A 13,363-nucleotide genomic window follows, 5' to 3' on the forward strand; every position below is an offset into this window, starting at 1 on the left:
GCACAATGGCAGGCCCAACAACCAGTCAAGTCCTCTTGTATGACAGCATAGAAGAACTAGGCTTTTCCTGGGATCCGCGTGTGCAGCTGGTAACCGGTGAACCAGTGCATGCATCATCAAAAGTACAAGTACATATAACTAGAGTATATTTATACTTTAGAAGTATCACCATCGATAGTTACATCTATCATATTTTTTATTTAGGCCGGTATCATTATAAGTGCCTAAAAGTATCAACACCTCAACTTAGGAGGTATCACCATTAGCAACTGCATTGCTATTTGTGGTACCATCAAAAAACTCTAATGATACCTGGTACCTATATGATATCAAATAAAACCCGGTACGATGGTACCTATGAATCAGAGTTGGTATCTTATTTTTTATTTAGGCAGGTATCATCATAAGTGCCTACAAGTATCAACACCTCAGCTTAGGAGGTATCACCACTAGAACCTGCATTGTCATTTGTGATACCATCACAAAAATTCTAATGATACCTGGTACCTATATGATATCAGATAAAACCCGGTACAATGGTACCTATGAATCAGAGTTGGTATCATATTTTTTATTTAGGCAGGTATCATCATAAGTGCCTACAAGTATCAACACCTGTCACGTCCCAAAACGACTCTAAAATACATCCTCTAAATGATGCCTAGAATAATTAAAATCCGTATGAAAGCCTCCAAAAATTAAAATGTGCAAAGTTAAAAGTCAAATAAGGCTTGGAGGATTTTTGAATATTTCCTAAAAGCCTAAAATGTGTAAATAAATTTTAGTGGAATTTTCAGAGCACAAATAATAATTAAGAAGAAATAAACAAAGTTAAAATGATTTTATAAAAAGAAAAACCCTAAAATCCCTCCTTCTCTCTGATGGGCCGAATTCGGCCCATCTCCCTCTCTCTCCTCTCCCCGCGGACCATTCGGCCTCCCTCCCCGCGGGCGCGCCGCTGACGGGCGGGCCCGCCCGCCACCCTCGCTGACGGGTGGGGCCCACCCGTCATCCCTGACCTCCCGCCGCTCCCGCCGCCTCGCCCGTGCCCTAGCGCCGCCGCTGCCGCGAATCCCGCCGCCTCCCGTCGTCCCCGCGTGCAATAAAGTGGGGGGAAATATTCCCCGTGATCCCGTCTTCCTTTCCCCCCATTTTTCCCTCTCTCTCTCGCATTCAAACGGACGGATTTGCCCCCGCAAATCTCGCCGGCGCCATTGATGGCGGCCGGACCTCCCGCGCCTATTCCTTCCCCTCCGGCCGCCCTCTCCCCCTTCCAACCCTATATAAACCCTCCCCGTGCCTCCTCCGTCCGTTTCCGCCTCTCGCCGCCCTTCCTCCTCGCCGGATTCGAGCTCGCGACGTCGCCCTCTCTCTCCACCGTTGCCGCCGAGCTCCGGTCCGCCGCCGTCGCCGCCCCGGACCGTCTCCCGCCCCGGCGTCTCCTCCTCCGGCTTCGCCGCACCGCCGGCGACCCCGTCCACCCCCTCGCCGAGTCCGCCAACCGCCGGAACGCCGACCCTGTCGACCCGAGCCGCGCCGGCGCCTTCCTCCGCTCCGGCCGCCTTTTTCGTCGTCGCCGTCGACCTAGGGTGAGCCGTGGACCGCCGCCTCTTTTCCCCCTTCCCTTCCCCTCTCTCGGCCGTCGCTCCGCCGTGCCTATGGCCGCCGCCGGCGACAATAGAGGCGCGGGCGCCGCCTCCCGCCGGCCGCGCCGAGTGGCCGCCCTCGGGCACGCCGAGTGGCCGCCGCATGGGGCCCGGCCGTCAGCCGCTCGCGCCCTCAGGTGCGGCTGACGCGTGGGGCCCACGGCGCCGGCCGGTGCGAGCCCGGGTGCGCCCGGTCCACCGTGGACGGTGAGGCTGCCGCGTGGGCCCCACTCCCGTGGACCCGGTCCGCGCGCCCCTCCCCTCGGCTGACGCAATAAATCCTTTTTAAATTAAAATTTTAAATGAAGAAATTCGCAAATATTCATTTAAGGAGCATATAAACTTCAAATGGCCATAACTTGGCCATTTAAACTCGGAATTGGACCGTTCAAGTCTCTAACTTTTCCTTAAGAAGTCAAGAACCCATTTTTGTGCTTTGTTCCTGCTTGTTATATGGAGTTTATTAGAGTAAAAGCCTTTTTGTTTCCGTTGGTCGTGTAGACACTGCGGCTTCGGAAGATCCGCTCTTCGTGGAGGTTGAAGCCGACGTTTGGGAAAGCGAGCAAGGCAAGTCACATCATCCTTGAACATATTGGATCCCATTTTATAAAATTATTTTGATTTAAATTATTGCATTATTGCATTATTGCTTTACTTAAATTCCCGCGTTATCACTGTTTTATTTAGCCATGCCTATTTACCTTTGTTATGACCTTATTATTATTGTTATTGATATTATTACCTTGTTCACCCTAGATTAAACAAAACCCCAACTAGTGGGCACTCTACCCATGGTACCACTAGTATGAATTTAGGTAGATGCTTCGCTGGTTAATTAGGCAACATTAGGTGGTTTTACAACTCTAGACTTTGGGAATATTCATGTCACCTGGACACTATGGAATGGTTGGATTATTGTGGAATTGGATTCACACCTCCCCTCTACTCAAAATCCTCAAAATGGTTTTAGGCTGGGCTCGGGGTGCATGGTTTTGATGGTAGCACCTCAGCCATATAAGGACCGGTCTTCGGGCCTCTGTTGCAAAGCACTACCGTACTTCCACATGTCTAGTGGGTAAGGCTTAGTTTGTGGCTCAGTCTGGTTATAAACAAAAGTACACGGATGGAGATGGACGAAGTCGGGGGTCGATGGACATCTCTAGGACAAATGAAGGCTACACGAGCTACGGCCCGGTAGTCGAGATGTCATGGCACAGGGCCGGTGTCCTGCTGCTAGGGGCTCAGTCCTGCCTACCTGTCCCGGGGGTTCCGGCTAGGATGGGTCGGTACTCTTGTCTATGGCTAGGATGGGTTGGAAACTATGTCACGTCTTCCGTCCGTATACCGTGATGGTATGTGGCATGTGGTTACACGTGAGGAAGATGTGTCTTGTGGGTAAAGTTGTACACCTCTGATCAGAGTATAATCTATTCGAATAGCCGCGCCCTCGGTTATGGGCAAGCCGAGCAATGTACCCAAGTTAGTGTTTTAATTCTTAAAACCTGCTTAACAACTAAAATGTGGAATGGTTGGCCTGGGTTGGCTTGGGACGAGCTGGGACCCAGGGTCGGGTTGCCAGTTCGGTCTGAATCATCGTAGGCCTTGGGTTAAGGCAGGTTCGTGTGGGTTCACGGCCTTGATTAATAATCTTGTATAGCTCTAGGATCGTATTTACAAAATAGCTTTGAGCAACTAAGTGTCTTTTAATGCTGTTTACTGCAAACCCTAACCCCCCATAATATGGGTGTGTCTTGTTGAGTACGGTGGTTGTACTCAGTCTTGCTCAATTTTTCCCAAACCCAGAAGAGGAGCCCCTGGATGTTGAAGGCTTTGGTGTCTAGCTCGTGCCTGCCATCAAGCGCCTGTGGTCGTCGCCCTAGTCTTCCGCTGTTTCCCGTTTGTCTTTGTGTGTGCTGGGCCTTCGCCGCCCATGTAATAAATTAATTAATTACGCTTCCGCTTGTTAAACTCTGAATTGTATCAACTTTTGGTGTACCTTGCCTCCTGGGACAAGGAATAATGCACGCACGTAAGGAACGCCCGTTGGGTTATTTCCGGTCGTGACAACACCTCAGCTTAGGAGGTATAACCACTAGCAACTGCATTGTTATTTGTGATACCATCACAAAAACTCTAATAATACCTAGTACCTATATGATATCAGATAAAACCCAGTACAATGGTACCTATGAATCAGAGTTGGTATCATTTTTTTTATTTAGGCAGGTATCAACATAAGTGCCTACAAGTATCAACACCTCAGCTTAGGAGGTATCACCACTAGCAACTACATTGCTATTTGTGATACCATCACAAAAACTCTAATGATACCTATACCTATATGGTATCAGATAAAACCCGGTACGATGGTACCTATGAATTAGAGTTGGTATCATATTTTTTTATTTAGGCAGGTCTCATCATAAGTGCCTACAAGTATCATCACCTCAGCTTAGGAGGTATCACAGCTAGCAACTGCATTGCTATTTGTGATACCATCACAAAAACTCTAATGATACCTGGTACCTATATGGTATCAGATAAGACTCGATACAATGGTACCTGACGGAGCGTGGGGCTCCTCACCGGGAGACCGCGCAGGCCCCCCTTTGCCGGTTCGGCCGGGGACCCTGGGTGAGGTTCTAAGCTCTTGGTTTGAGGAAGGTTCGCGAGAGTGGAAGAAGCACACAAGACACGGGCGATGTATACAGGTTCGGGCCGCTGAGAAGCGTAATACCCTACAAAGTGTTTTGGTGGATCTGTGTATGAAGAAGCTACAAAGTGCGAACCAGCCCCGATCGCTCTGGGATCGTTCGGTCCTTTTTTTTTTTTCTCTCGTCCGATCCCCCTCTCTAAGTGGGCAAGGTCCTCCTTTTATATCCCAAGGGGATACCACATGCACCATCTCTCTCTTTTGTGTGGGGACTTATCCTATCTTTTCATAAATGGACGGAGATTTGTATGGTTGCCGTCTGAATGACCTTCTGATGGGACGGCCCATACCTACCTCCACTTCCGCCGGAAACAGGCGCGACGTGGGAACATGGCTGTCTGCTGACGACATGACCAGTGTCAGACCGGTCTCAAATCGGTCATTCTTGTCCACCACGCGTCAGTTTATCAATCTGCATGTTCGCCCTTCTTCATACAATATCTTGCTTGTAATGGTTAGGATGAAGCCTGGCATATATCTGACCGGGACCCACGTGCCATCTCCAGGAGGTAACACGCCGGCTCCGGCTAGGGACGAGTGCTTGGAAGCTCTCATCTTGACGGGATGGGGCGAGGCGTGTGTCAGACCGCCTGTCGCCACCTAATCCACGATCTGATCGGTCTGTGACTGGTCACAGACCGGATAAACGAGCGCGCTGCACTGCGTTACATGCGGCGTGACGCGCTTGACCAAACCGCAATAAATGCGGTTAGGTGAGCCCCGCTGCGCTTGCCTAACCCAGACACGCGGCGCAAAACCCCCAAGGGGTCGGGGCGCCTCAGCCCTCGGGGCCGAAACGGGAGCGGTCCGACCCCTCGGGGAGACATAAAGGGGGGCGGCCACATCACCCTCGGGCCCGACCCCCCCGAGGGGGTCAGGCCTCGTGGGTGATTGCTCCTGCCCAAGCCTCTAGTCATGATACTCCCGGTCCCATGTCACCGACAGTACCTATGAACCAGAGTTGGTACCAATAGGTATCGGACTCGATAGTCTAATACTGATAAGTATCAGATCTAATACACATATCTATGAGATTTGGTACCATTAAAGTATGTGAATTAGTACCCATTAGTACCCATATAGTTAGATTAGATCTGATACATCGATATCATCCCTGGTACCAATGGTATCGGATTGGTAGTTCTAGTACTTTAGGGTACCAGTTCCTAGTACCGTTAGCTTTGCCACCTATTTGTATCATCACCAACCTCTTCGAAACTCGTACCTACCTGCTTTTTCTCCCTTCATACACAACTACTAGGCAGCTAGCTAGCAATGGTGTGGAGCAGCACAACTTTCTACATGGCAGAGTAGAGAAAGGAATCCGATGGGTTCACATGGCAGAGCAAGAGGGATGAATTGGATGGTGTTGTGCTACGTGGGCATCAGCACCAAGGTGCACGTAGCCCCGCGTGGGTGGATGAGTGGCAGCCGTGTGCCCCACGATTTATCCCGTACATGATCGATGCAACGGGATACCGTGGACTAGCAGTCCTCTTATATATATAATGGGTTCCTTAACTAATCAAAACCAGTCACGCGAGGTCCTTTGACGGTTTTCAACCCGGTTTTGTCCAACGTGGCTGCTGAGTTAGCGTGAGACCCACGTGGACCCCACATATCAGCTGACCACGTCATCACCCTCTCGCCTCCTCTCCGGCTCTCCCTTTCTCCTCTCTCTCTCTCCCTCTCACTCTTCTCGTTTGGGTAGGCAGCTGGGTGCCTGGGAGGTAGTGCTGCGGTTTGCCGTCGATGGAGGTAGTGCTGCGGCTTGCCGGCGATGGTGGTGGCGCCGTCGCCGGCGGGCTCGGCATCCATGATGGTCTCGAAGGCGCCGAGGAGCGCCTTCACCCTGCTGCACTGCCGCTTCTCCAGCAGCTTGCTCCGCGCCTCCTCGATCACGTCGTTGCTCCACCACGCCATCTCCCACCGGCGAGGCTGCTCCTCCTCCAACCTCTTCTCCATCGCCGTCTTCACCCTGCTCCCCTTGACCTTCTCCGGGATGACCTCCAGCAGATCTTGCCTTGCACCGCCGCTGCCGCCATGGACGTCGTCGTCGGTGGTAGTGATCCCATCCAAGGAACGCATGCTCACCGACTCGGAGACCTTGCCGTTAACCGAGGCCGACTGGCCGAGTTGTCGCCGCCGACGTCGTCCTTGCTATTCCTCCGGCGAGATGACTTGCTGCTGCCGCTGCGGCGGAACGCGCGCTGCATGAGCTTCCTCGGCGACAGCATCGACGAGTAGTACGACAGCGAGGGCGACGGCTGCATGGCTGCTTGGCTGCCGCCTTGTCCTTGTGGGTGGTGGCCGGCGGCGGCGACTCGTCGTCAGTCCTGACCGTCATGCAGCTGATGCCTCAAACCGGGCATGAACCAATACAGAGAATATATACGGCTGGTTAAGGATGTTGAGCTAATTTCCTAATACAAAGGGATACTGACGCTAACATGTGGGGCCCGCATGAGTCCCATACTGATTCAGCCGACACATAAACTAAAACCGGCGTCAAAACCACCAAAAGACGTTGGGTGATCTGTTTTGTATAGTTAAGGGACCCTGTATATCTGGTTTTACGGTTCGAGGATGTTTTTTATGCCGATAACAAACTGAGGGACCTTCGGTGTACTTTTCCCAAGAATATATGGTCTTTTGGTACCGATGGATTTCATCATAGGCTATCATTAACTGATCTAATACAACCTGGCCCAATGGGCCACATGAGATCGGGGCCTGACCCGATGAACCCGCTGGGCAGAATTTGTTGAATCTGCATACAAACATCCATCCATCCAGGCACGCATTAGGCATTAAAATAGATGAAATGATTAATGTCTACAAGTATATCATTTTATGGACGTAACTACACAGCTAGTAGCTGATTTGTCTAAATCAGCTACCACTTTATCTATAAGAGACACCATCTACCTATACTTCAAATACAATTTTCTCTTAAATTACTCATCCGATCTACGATCCGATTACACCGTTGTGTTCGTAAGAATTAAATCTTTACAACAAGATCTCACATCATTATATTTTGATAAAAAATCACAAATTACTTTTATGATATGTCTAAATTACTTTTAGATTTCACTAAGTTACTTCTTAGATATAAAAGTAAATTCAGTAAAGCCTAAAAGTAATTTACATATATTATAAAAGTAACTTAGAACAAAACGAAGGTAACTTTAGTTTAGAGCCGTCAGAGCCGCTGGTTCTGTTCACCGGTTTTGGTTGATCATTTAGGCGATCCCGTGTCATGTAGAATTGACTCGTTGAGTCGGTATCTCGTGAGGCTCGCTTGCCAGATCAATTCAAGCCATCAAATCTTAGTCAACTCTCGGTCGAGATTAATCTCAGCCGCTCAAAATCGATATAAATCCCCTCCTTTTCAATGGCATATTATTCCTTTTTAATATATATCATCTACCAAATATGATCTAATCTTTTCCGGAGGTTGCTTTAATCTTTTATCTCCGTTATAAATCATTTGTAAATGATTTAATTAATTTGGAATAGTCTTTTCTTTAATAGGTTTAATTGGAATTAAATCTTGTAAAATTTGTAATTAATTCATAAGAAATCGGAATGAGGTCGTTCAAGTCTCTAAATTCATCTAAATGTACTGTTTATTTAGTTTTTATTAGTCTTTTTCCTCGTTTTGCATGTTAGCTCGTCGTTTCCGTCGTTTCGAAGGTTCGCAAGTGCGTCGGAAGTATTCAAGAAGATTAATTGAAAACCGATTATTGCAAGGCAAGTCACACAGATCCCAAACACAATTCCTTTGAGCATGTTGATCCTATATTTAAATTCTCTATTTATTTCAACTGTGCATTTATTTTCGAATGTCACCGGGTGGTGTGAACCTATTCCTTTGGTATGGCCACTTTGTATTGATTACCCTATTCTTCGATACCTTTGGTTTTAATTGGACTAGTTGTACTTATATAATGGTTCAACTAGATGTATTAGACATAATTGCTTAGCCACGCTTAGAAACATTAGCACGCAATTAGGATAACTAATGTTTCACTATTACTTAATGATGGGTATTTGATGATAGCTCACGATGGTTAATCGTGATTGGTTAATTAATTAATTTGCCAACTAAAACTTGATAATGGTGGGTTGTGGGCACATGGTTTTGATGGTCGTGCTCATGACAATTAAGGACCAGTTCACGAGTTTCGATTGTGAAACATTAAACGTGCCAACCACAAGCCAGCATGGGCAACGGCTTTACCTTCTGTATAGCATGGTTCATTGCGGAGCACCAGACTGAGAAGTGGTGGAGATAAGCCCACGGGGGTCGCTGGGGAGTCCATGCCTTGTTTGTAAGGGGGTGATTATGATCCAGGAACGGTGCGCTGTGGTGGATTGTGTTGTGCGAGGGGTACTGTCACAGCTCCTTTCTGAGATACCCGTGGTGGTATCGAGGCGCATGGTGACATGTTGTGGAGCTGTGTCTTGTGGGTACAGTGGTACACCTCTGGCCAGAGTAAAACTATTCGAATAGCCGTGCCCGCGGTTATGGGCGGGTCTAACAATGTCTTTCGTGATTAGTCTCACACTTCTTACCATAATAAATGATGCTATAATTGGTAATACTTTGATTAGCTCCTGGTTTGGAATGGTACATTCCTGGTTTGGAGATAGATCCGTACAGCCGGGTATGATTGTTCAGGATGGTTGGACCTGTGCAGCATGGGTGTGTTGTTCAGTGTTGATTAATATTGATGATTAATTATTCTACTGTTTTACAATTCTCAAATGTTTGTTAAATGCCGTTTTCGCAAATGAACCCTATATTATGCCATTCTTTGGTATCCTTGTGCACTTGTATATTTGTTGTGTGGCTTGCTGAGTATGTCATATGCTCACCTTGCAATAATCAATCAAACCTCAGTGGAAGAAAAAGGATCCAGAATAAGAAGACGTTTGGCTTATACCTCATTTGAGCTGCCTGTGGGAGTGGAGCCGGAGCTTCGCTAGACCGTAATTCTGCTGCTGTTTTTCTTTTCTTTTGTAAGTATGTAACGTTATTATTATGATGAATCTGTATATTATATTGTCAGTTTGTGTACCTCGGCTGATTCCTAGACGAGGATGTAATGCACAAATAAGTTCGGAAATTACTAGTGAATTTTTGGGCGTGACAAATATTTCCCCTACTTACTTAATTAATGGATTAGTACTACAGTAAAGTAAGATTCTTCAAGCTAACACATATCTAGATTCTGGATAGGCGTCGCTTGTTATGACTAAATCAAGAGTGGTCTCGAATTAGATTTTGCGCATTTTTATCTATTCACATCATCCAACCTCTCCTTCAGAAAATGTGAGAGCTTCACACACAAATGGGAGATCAACCGTATGAGGGTAATTCACTACTCTATTTTATAATTTCCCTCACAAACCGACTGGTTCTTGCATGCGTGGATCTACCTGAACTCTTTTTTTTTTTTTTGAGAAACTACCTGAACTCTTTTATTGCACCTAGTCTAATAATGGACTTTGTATTATATCGTGATGGGCTATCATTAGCGGATCTTATACTATTTGGCCCCATGGGTCACGGAGTTTGGCCCCGGATACCCCAAATTAGTCCCATAAAATAAAATAGGTTATAATAATCTCAAACTAACAAGTGGATGAAATAATCAAAATTCCTTTGTTAATGAAAGAAAAAAAGAGAACTGTTTCATTCCTATTAACATACCCGGATGGAACATATATACTGAATTGCTATATGGAATTCGATAGAAATTTCTGGATGAAATCTTACAGATTTTATATCGTTGGATCCATGCCAAGATTCGTACATCGCTTCTTCTCCTCCAACTCTGGCGAGCTCCCCTTCTTCTCCGGCGCTGGCGACACCCCCAACACCAGCAGGGAGCATACAGGTATGGGTTTGGGGTTGGGATTAGGGTAGGAGGGGTTAGGGGAGGAGGAAGTGGGGGGGTTGGCCGTGGGCGGTGGAGGACTGACAGTGGGTGGTGGACCCGGGCAGGTGGCGAGGCGTTGGCAGCGGTGTCGAAGACATGAGGTTGGCAGCAGGTCGAGGGCCAGCCTTGGCGGCAGGGGAAAATACCCAGACTGGTTAGGAGACGGAGGCTGGGTGGTGGCAAATCTGGTGGCTGGGAGCCATAGGAGATAGGGAGGACGGCGGGGCGGGGGCACTCACCTTAGGGAAGAGAAGGGCGGAGGTGGAGAAAGCCGGTGCCGTTGACACCTTCCGACCAGCCGGCGAGGCTGGGCAGCGGCGCGGCGAGGCGACAGGGTGGCGGCCCGGCAACTGCGTGCAGGATGCAGAGGCGGAGGAGAGCTCGCACACGCTCGTGCAAAATGGTGGTGGCGACGGCGGGCAAACTGAGAAGAGTCGGATTGGAAAAATGGTTATGGCTATTGACAATCGATCGAGACGATCGATGGATGGTGTAGCGGGAGGACTCATCATATCCTTGCCTCCACGGAAGGGGTGCCATGGATGTCCTGCCGCCTGATGGCGTTTCCATGGGATCCTTTGACGACGGCATGGTACAAGACGATGCCACACGCCTGATGGATTGCATCGTCGCCTCCAACTCGCCTTAGAGCCAAATCAGCTTTGTTCCCTCCGGATAAACCGTAGATAGCGCAGGCTTATCGATCTGGGCTAGCGAGAAGTATTTAGAATTAAATTTAAAAATATATTGTTCTTTTAATTTTTTCTCATGAATATTCGGGATGTAAAATTTTTTGTGTAAATATACCTTCGATCTCGCACAACCGTTGCGCGAAACCGAGATTGGTGTGACGTCATGGGCGGTACCGCGCGTTGAAAGTGCGAGAACGCGCGGTCTAGCGCGACGAAGGCACGAGAGCGCGCGGTTTCGCGCAATGAAAGAGCGAGACCGTTCGGTCTCGCGGAATCAAATTGCGTAAATGTCCACAGGCTCCATTTAATTAGTGCTTAATTACTTAATTAGCAATTAACTAATAATAATTAGCAACTAATTATCCTAATTAGCGATTAATTAATAATTAATTAATTGTAATTAATTAATCGCTAATCAAGATAATTAGTCGCTAATTGAATCAGCATGGCACCGGTCTCGCTCAGTGCTTGCGCGAGACCGTTCTGTCTCGCTGCGCCATTCCGCGAGACCCGTTGTTCCGCGAGACCGCGCGGTCTCGCGCCTTCGCCGTGCGATACCGTCCACGACGTCATTCCCACGTCATTCTCGCGCAACGGTTGTGCGAGATTGACGGTATATTTACGCAAAAAATTTTACATCCCGAATATTTATAAGAAAAAATTAAATAAACAGTATATTTTTAAATTTAATTCGAAGTATTTATACGCGAGATCATTAGTATTCCTGTTTTCCCATTACAATGCGAAACTTTTTCTCGTTCAAAGCGGATCCGCCTAGTGGATCCGGTAACAAGCTTCATCGAGGCTTGCAGCGATGGACGGTAGATGGAACCGGGAGTACGTACTCTTGAGGGTACAGAATCATTTTCATATCTTAATCTTAACTAATTAAAAGATTCATATTTTTCCGTTCGTCACTTTCCCGTTTCATCCGTTTTTCGTTCGTCACTTCAGCCGCGATCACCCGTCGCTCCTCCTAAACTCTTTTTCATCCTCAGAATCGGATTAAGAAAACCAAGTCATAACAACAGAATCCTCGTATGAATCCAATCTTAGACAGGCACTTTTCAAAATCAGTGTTTCACAGCTTCCATACAACCAAATCAGATGCATAACGAAAAGCAAGATCAGAAGATAAACAGCAAAATCCAAAAATTTGTTCTACCTCCAGCCACCGCTTGAGAGACACCATCGTCATTGCGTCATCATCTACAAACCGCTAAAGCCTGGCTCCCTTCCTCCGTTGCCATTGCCACTACCTCTATGTGGAGATAGCGACAAGAAGCAGGTTAGGGGTTGCCATGGATACATCAAGAGGAGGGGGAGGCAACGCCAATGGTGATCTCCGACCACCGCACATTCACGACCTGCCCCTACCACCGCATGGCCGCGCCAGTGTCCCGGCCTCCACATCGCACCGAGCCACCACCGCCGCACGGCCTCATCCTCGTCGTCTCCCTGCCGTGCCTCCACCTAGCCGCGCAGCCGTTGCCCGTTGCCTGACCGACTGACACAAAAGGAGGAAAAGAGAAAAAATAGCATCAGATTTGTACGAACAAACAAACAAACATCATATGGACTAAGGGGTACGGGGAGCGACGGAGAGGAAGCCACGCTGCCGTGGGGGGAGCCGGGGAGGGGGAGGGGGAGGGGCGGAGATGGAGGGCGTGGCCGGCTGAGAGAAGGAGAAAAGGAGGGAAAGGAAAGAGGGAAACGAAGGAGAGAAGGGCGAGCAAGAAAGAGGCGGAGGCGAGGCGGAGGAAAGAGATCGGGAAAACAAATGAAGAGATAAGGACGGGCGAAAGAATCGAGGTGCGTGGGCAGTTGGGCACGCCGCTCTCTCTCCGCTCTTAGAGCAAGTACAATAGTAGGCTATAAGCTAGCTATAAACATATTTTAAAGAGATAAAGGAAGAGAGAGCAAGTACAATAGTAGGCTATAAGCTAGCTATAAACATATTTTAAAGAGATAAAGGAAGAGAGAGAAAAGCAGCAGACTACAGATATGTAGCCAGCTGCATCACGGACTCCAAGACGTAATGTGTGTATGACAGGTGGGACAGGTATTAATAGTATAGTAAGCAACTATTGTATGAATTGGCTATTACATTGGCTATAGATAATTTGGAGCTAGTAGTGGGCTATACTATTAAACTTGCTCTTATGGGCCGTTAAAAAAAACTATTATAAATTATTTTTTTAAGAAAACGGTGCATATATGTCAGTTTTTATTTGAAATTAGGTGGGAAAAGGATTAGGAAGGACTAGAGAATCTATTTTTGCAATTAATTAGAGAAGAAAATGTATATGTAGACATTTTATTTTGTATAGATTTTGGAGCGGATGTTCTTTTTTTTACAGA

This window comes from Oryza sativa, chromosome 11, assembly GCF_034140825.1.
Source record: "Oryza sativa Japonica Group chromosome 11, ASM3414082v1".
NCBI classification, from domain to species: Eukaryota; Viridiplantae; Streptophyta; class Magnoliopsida; order Poales; family Poaceae; genus Oryza; species Oryza sativa.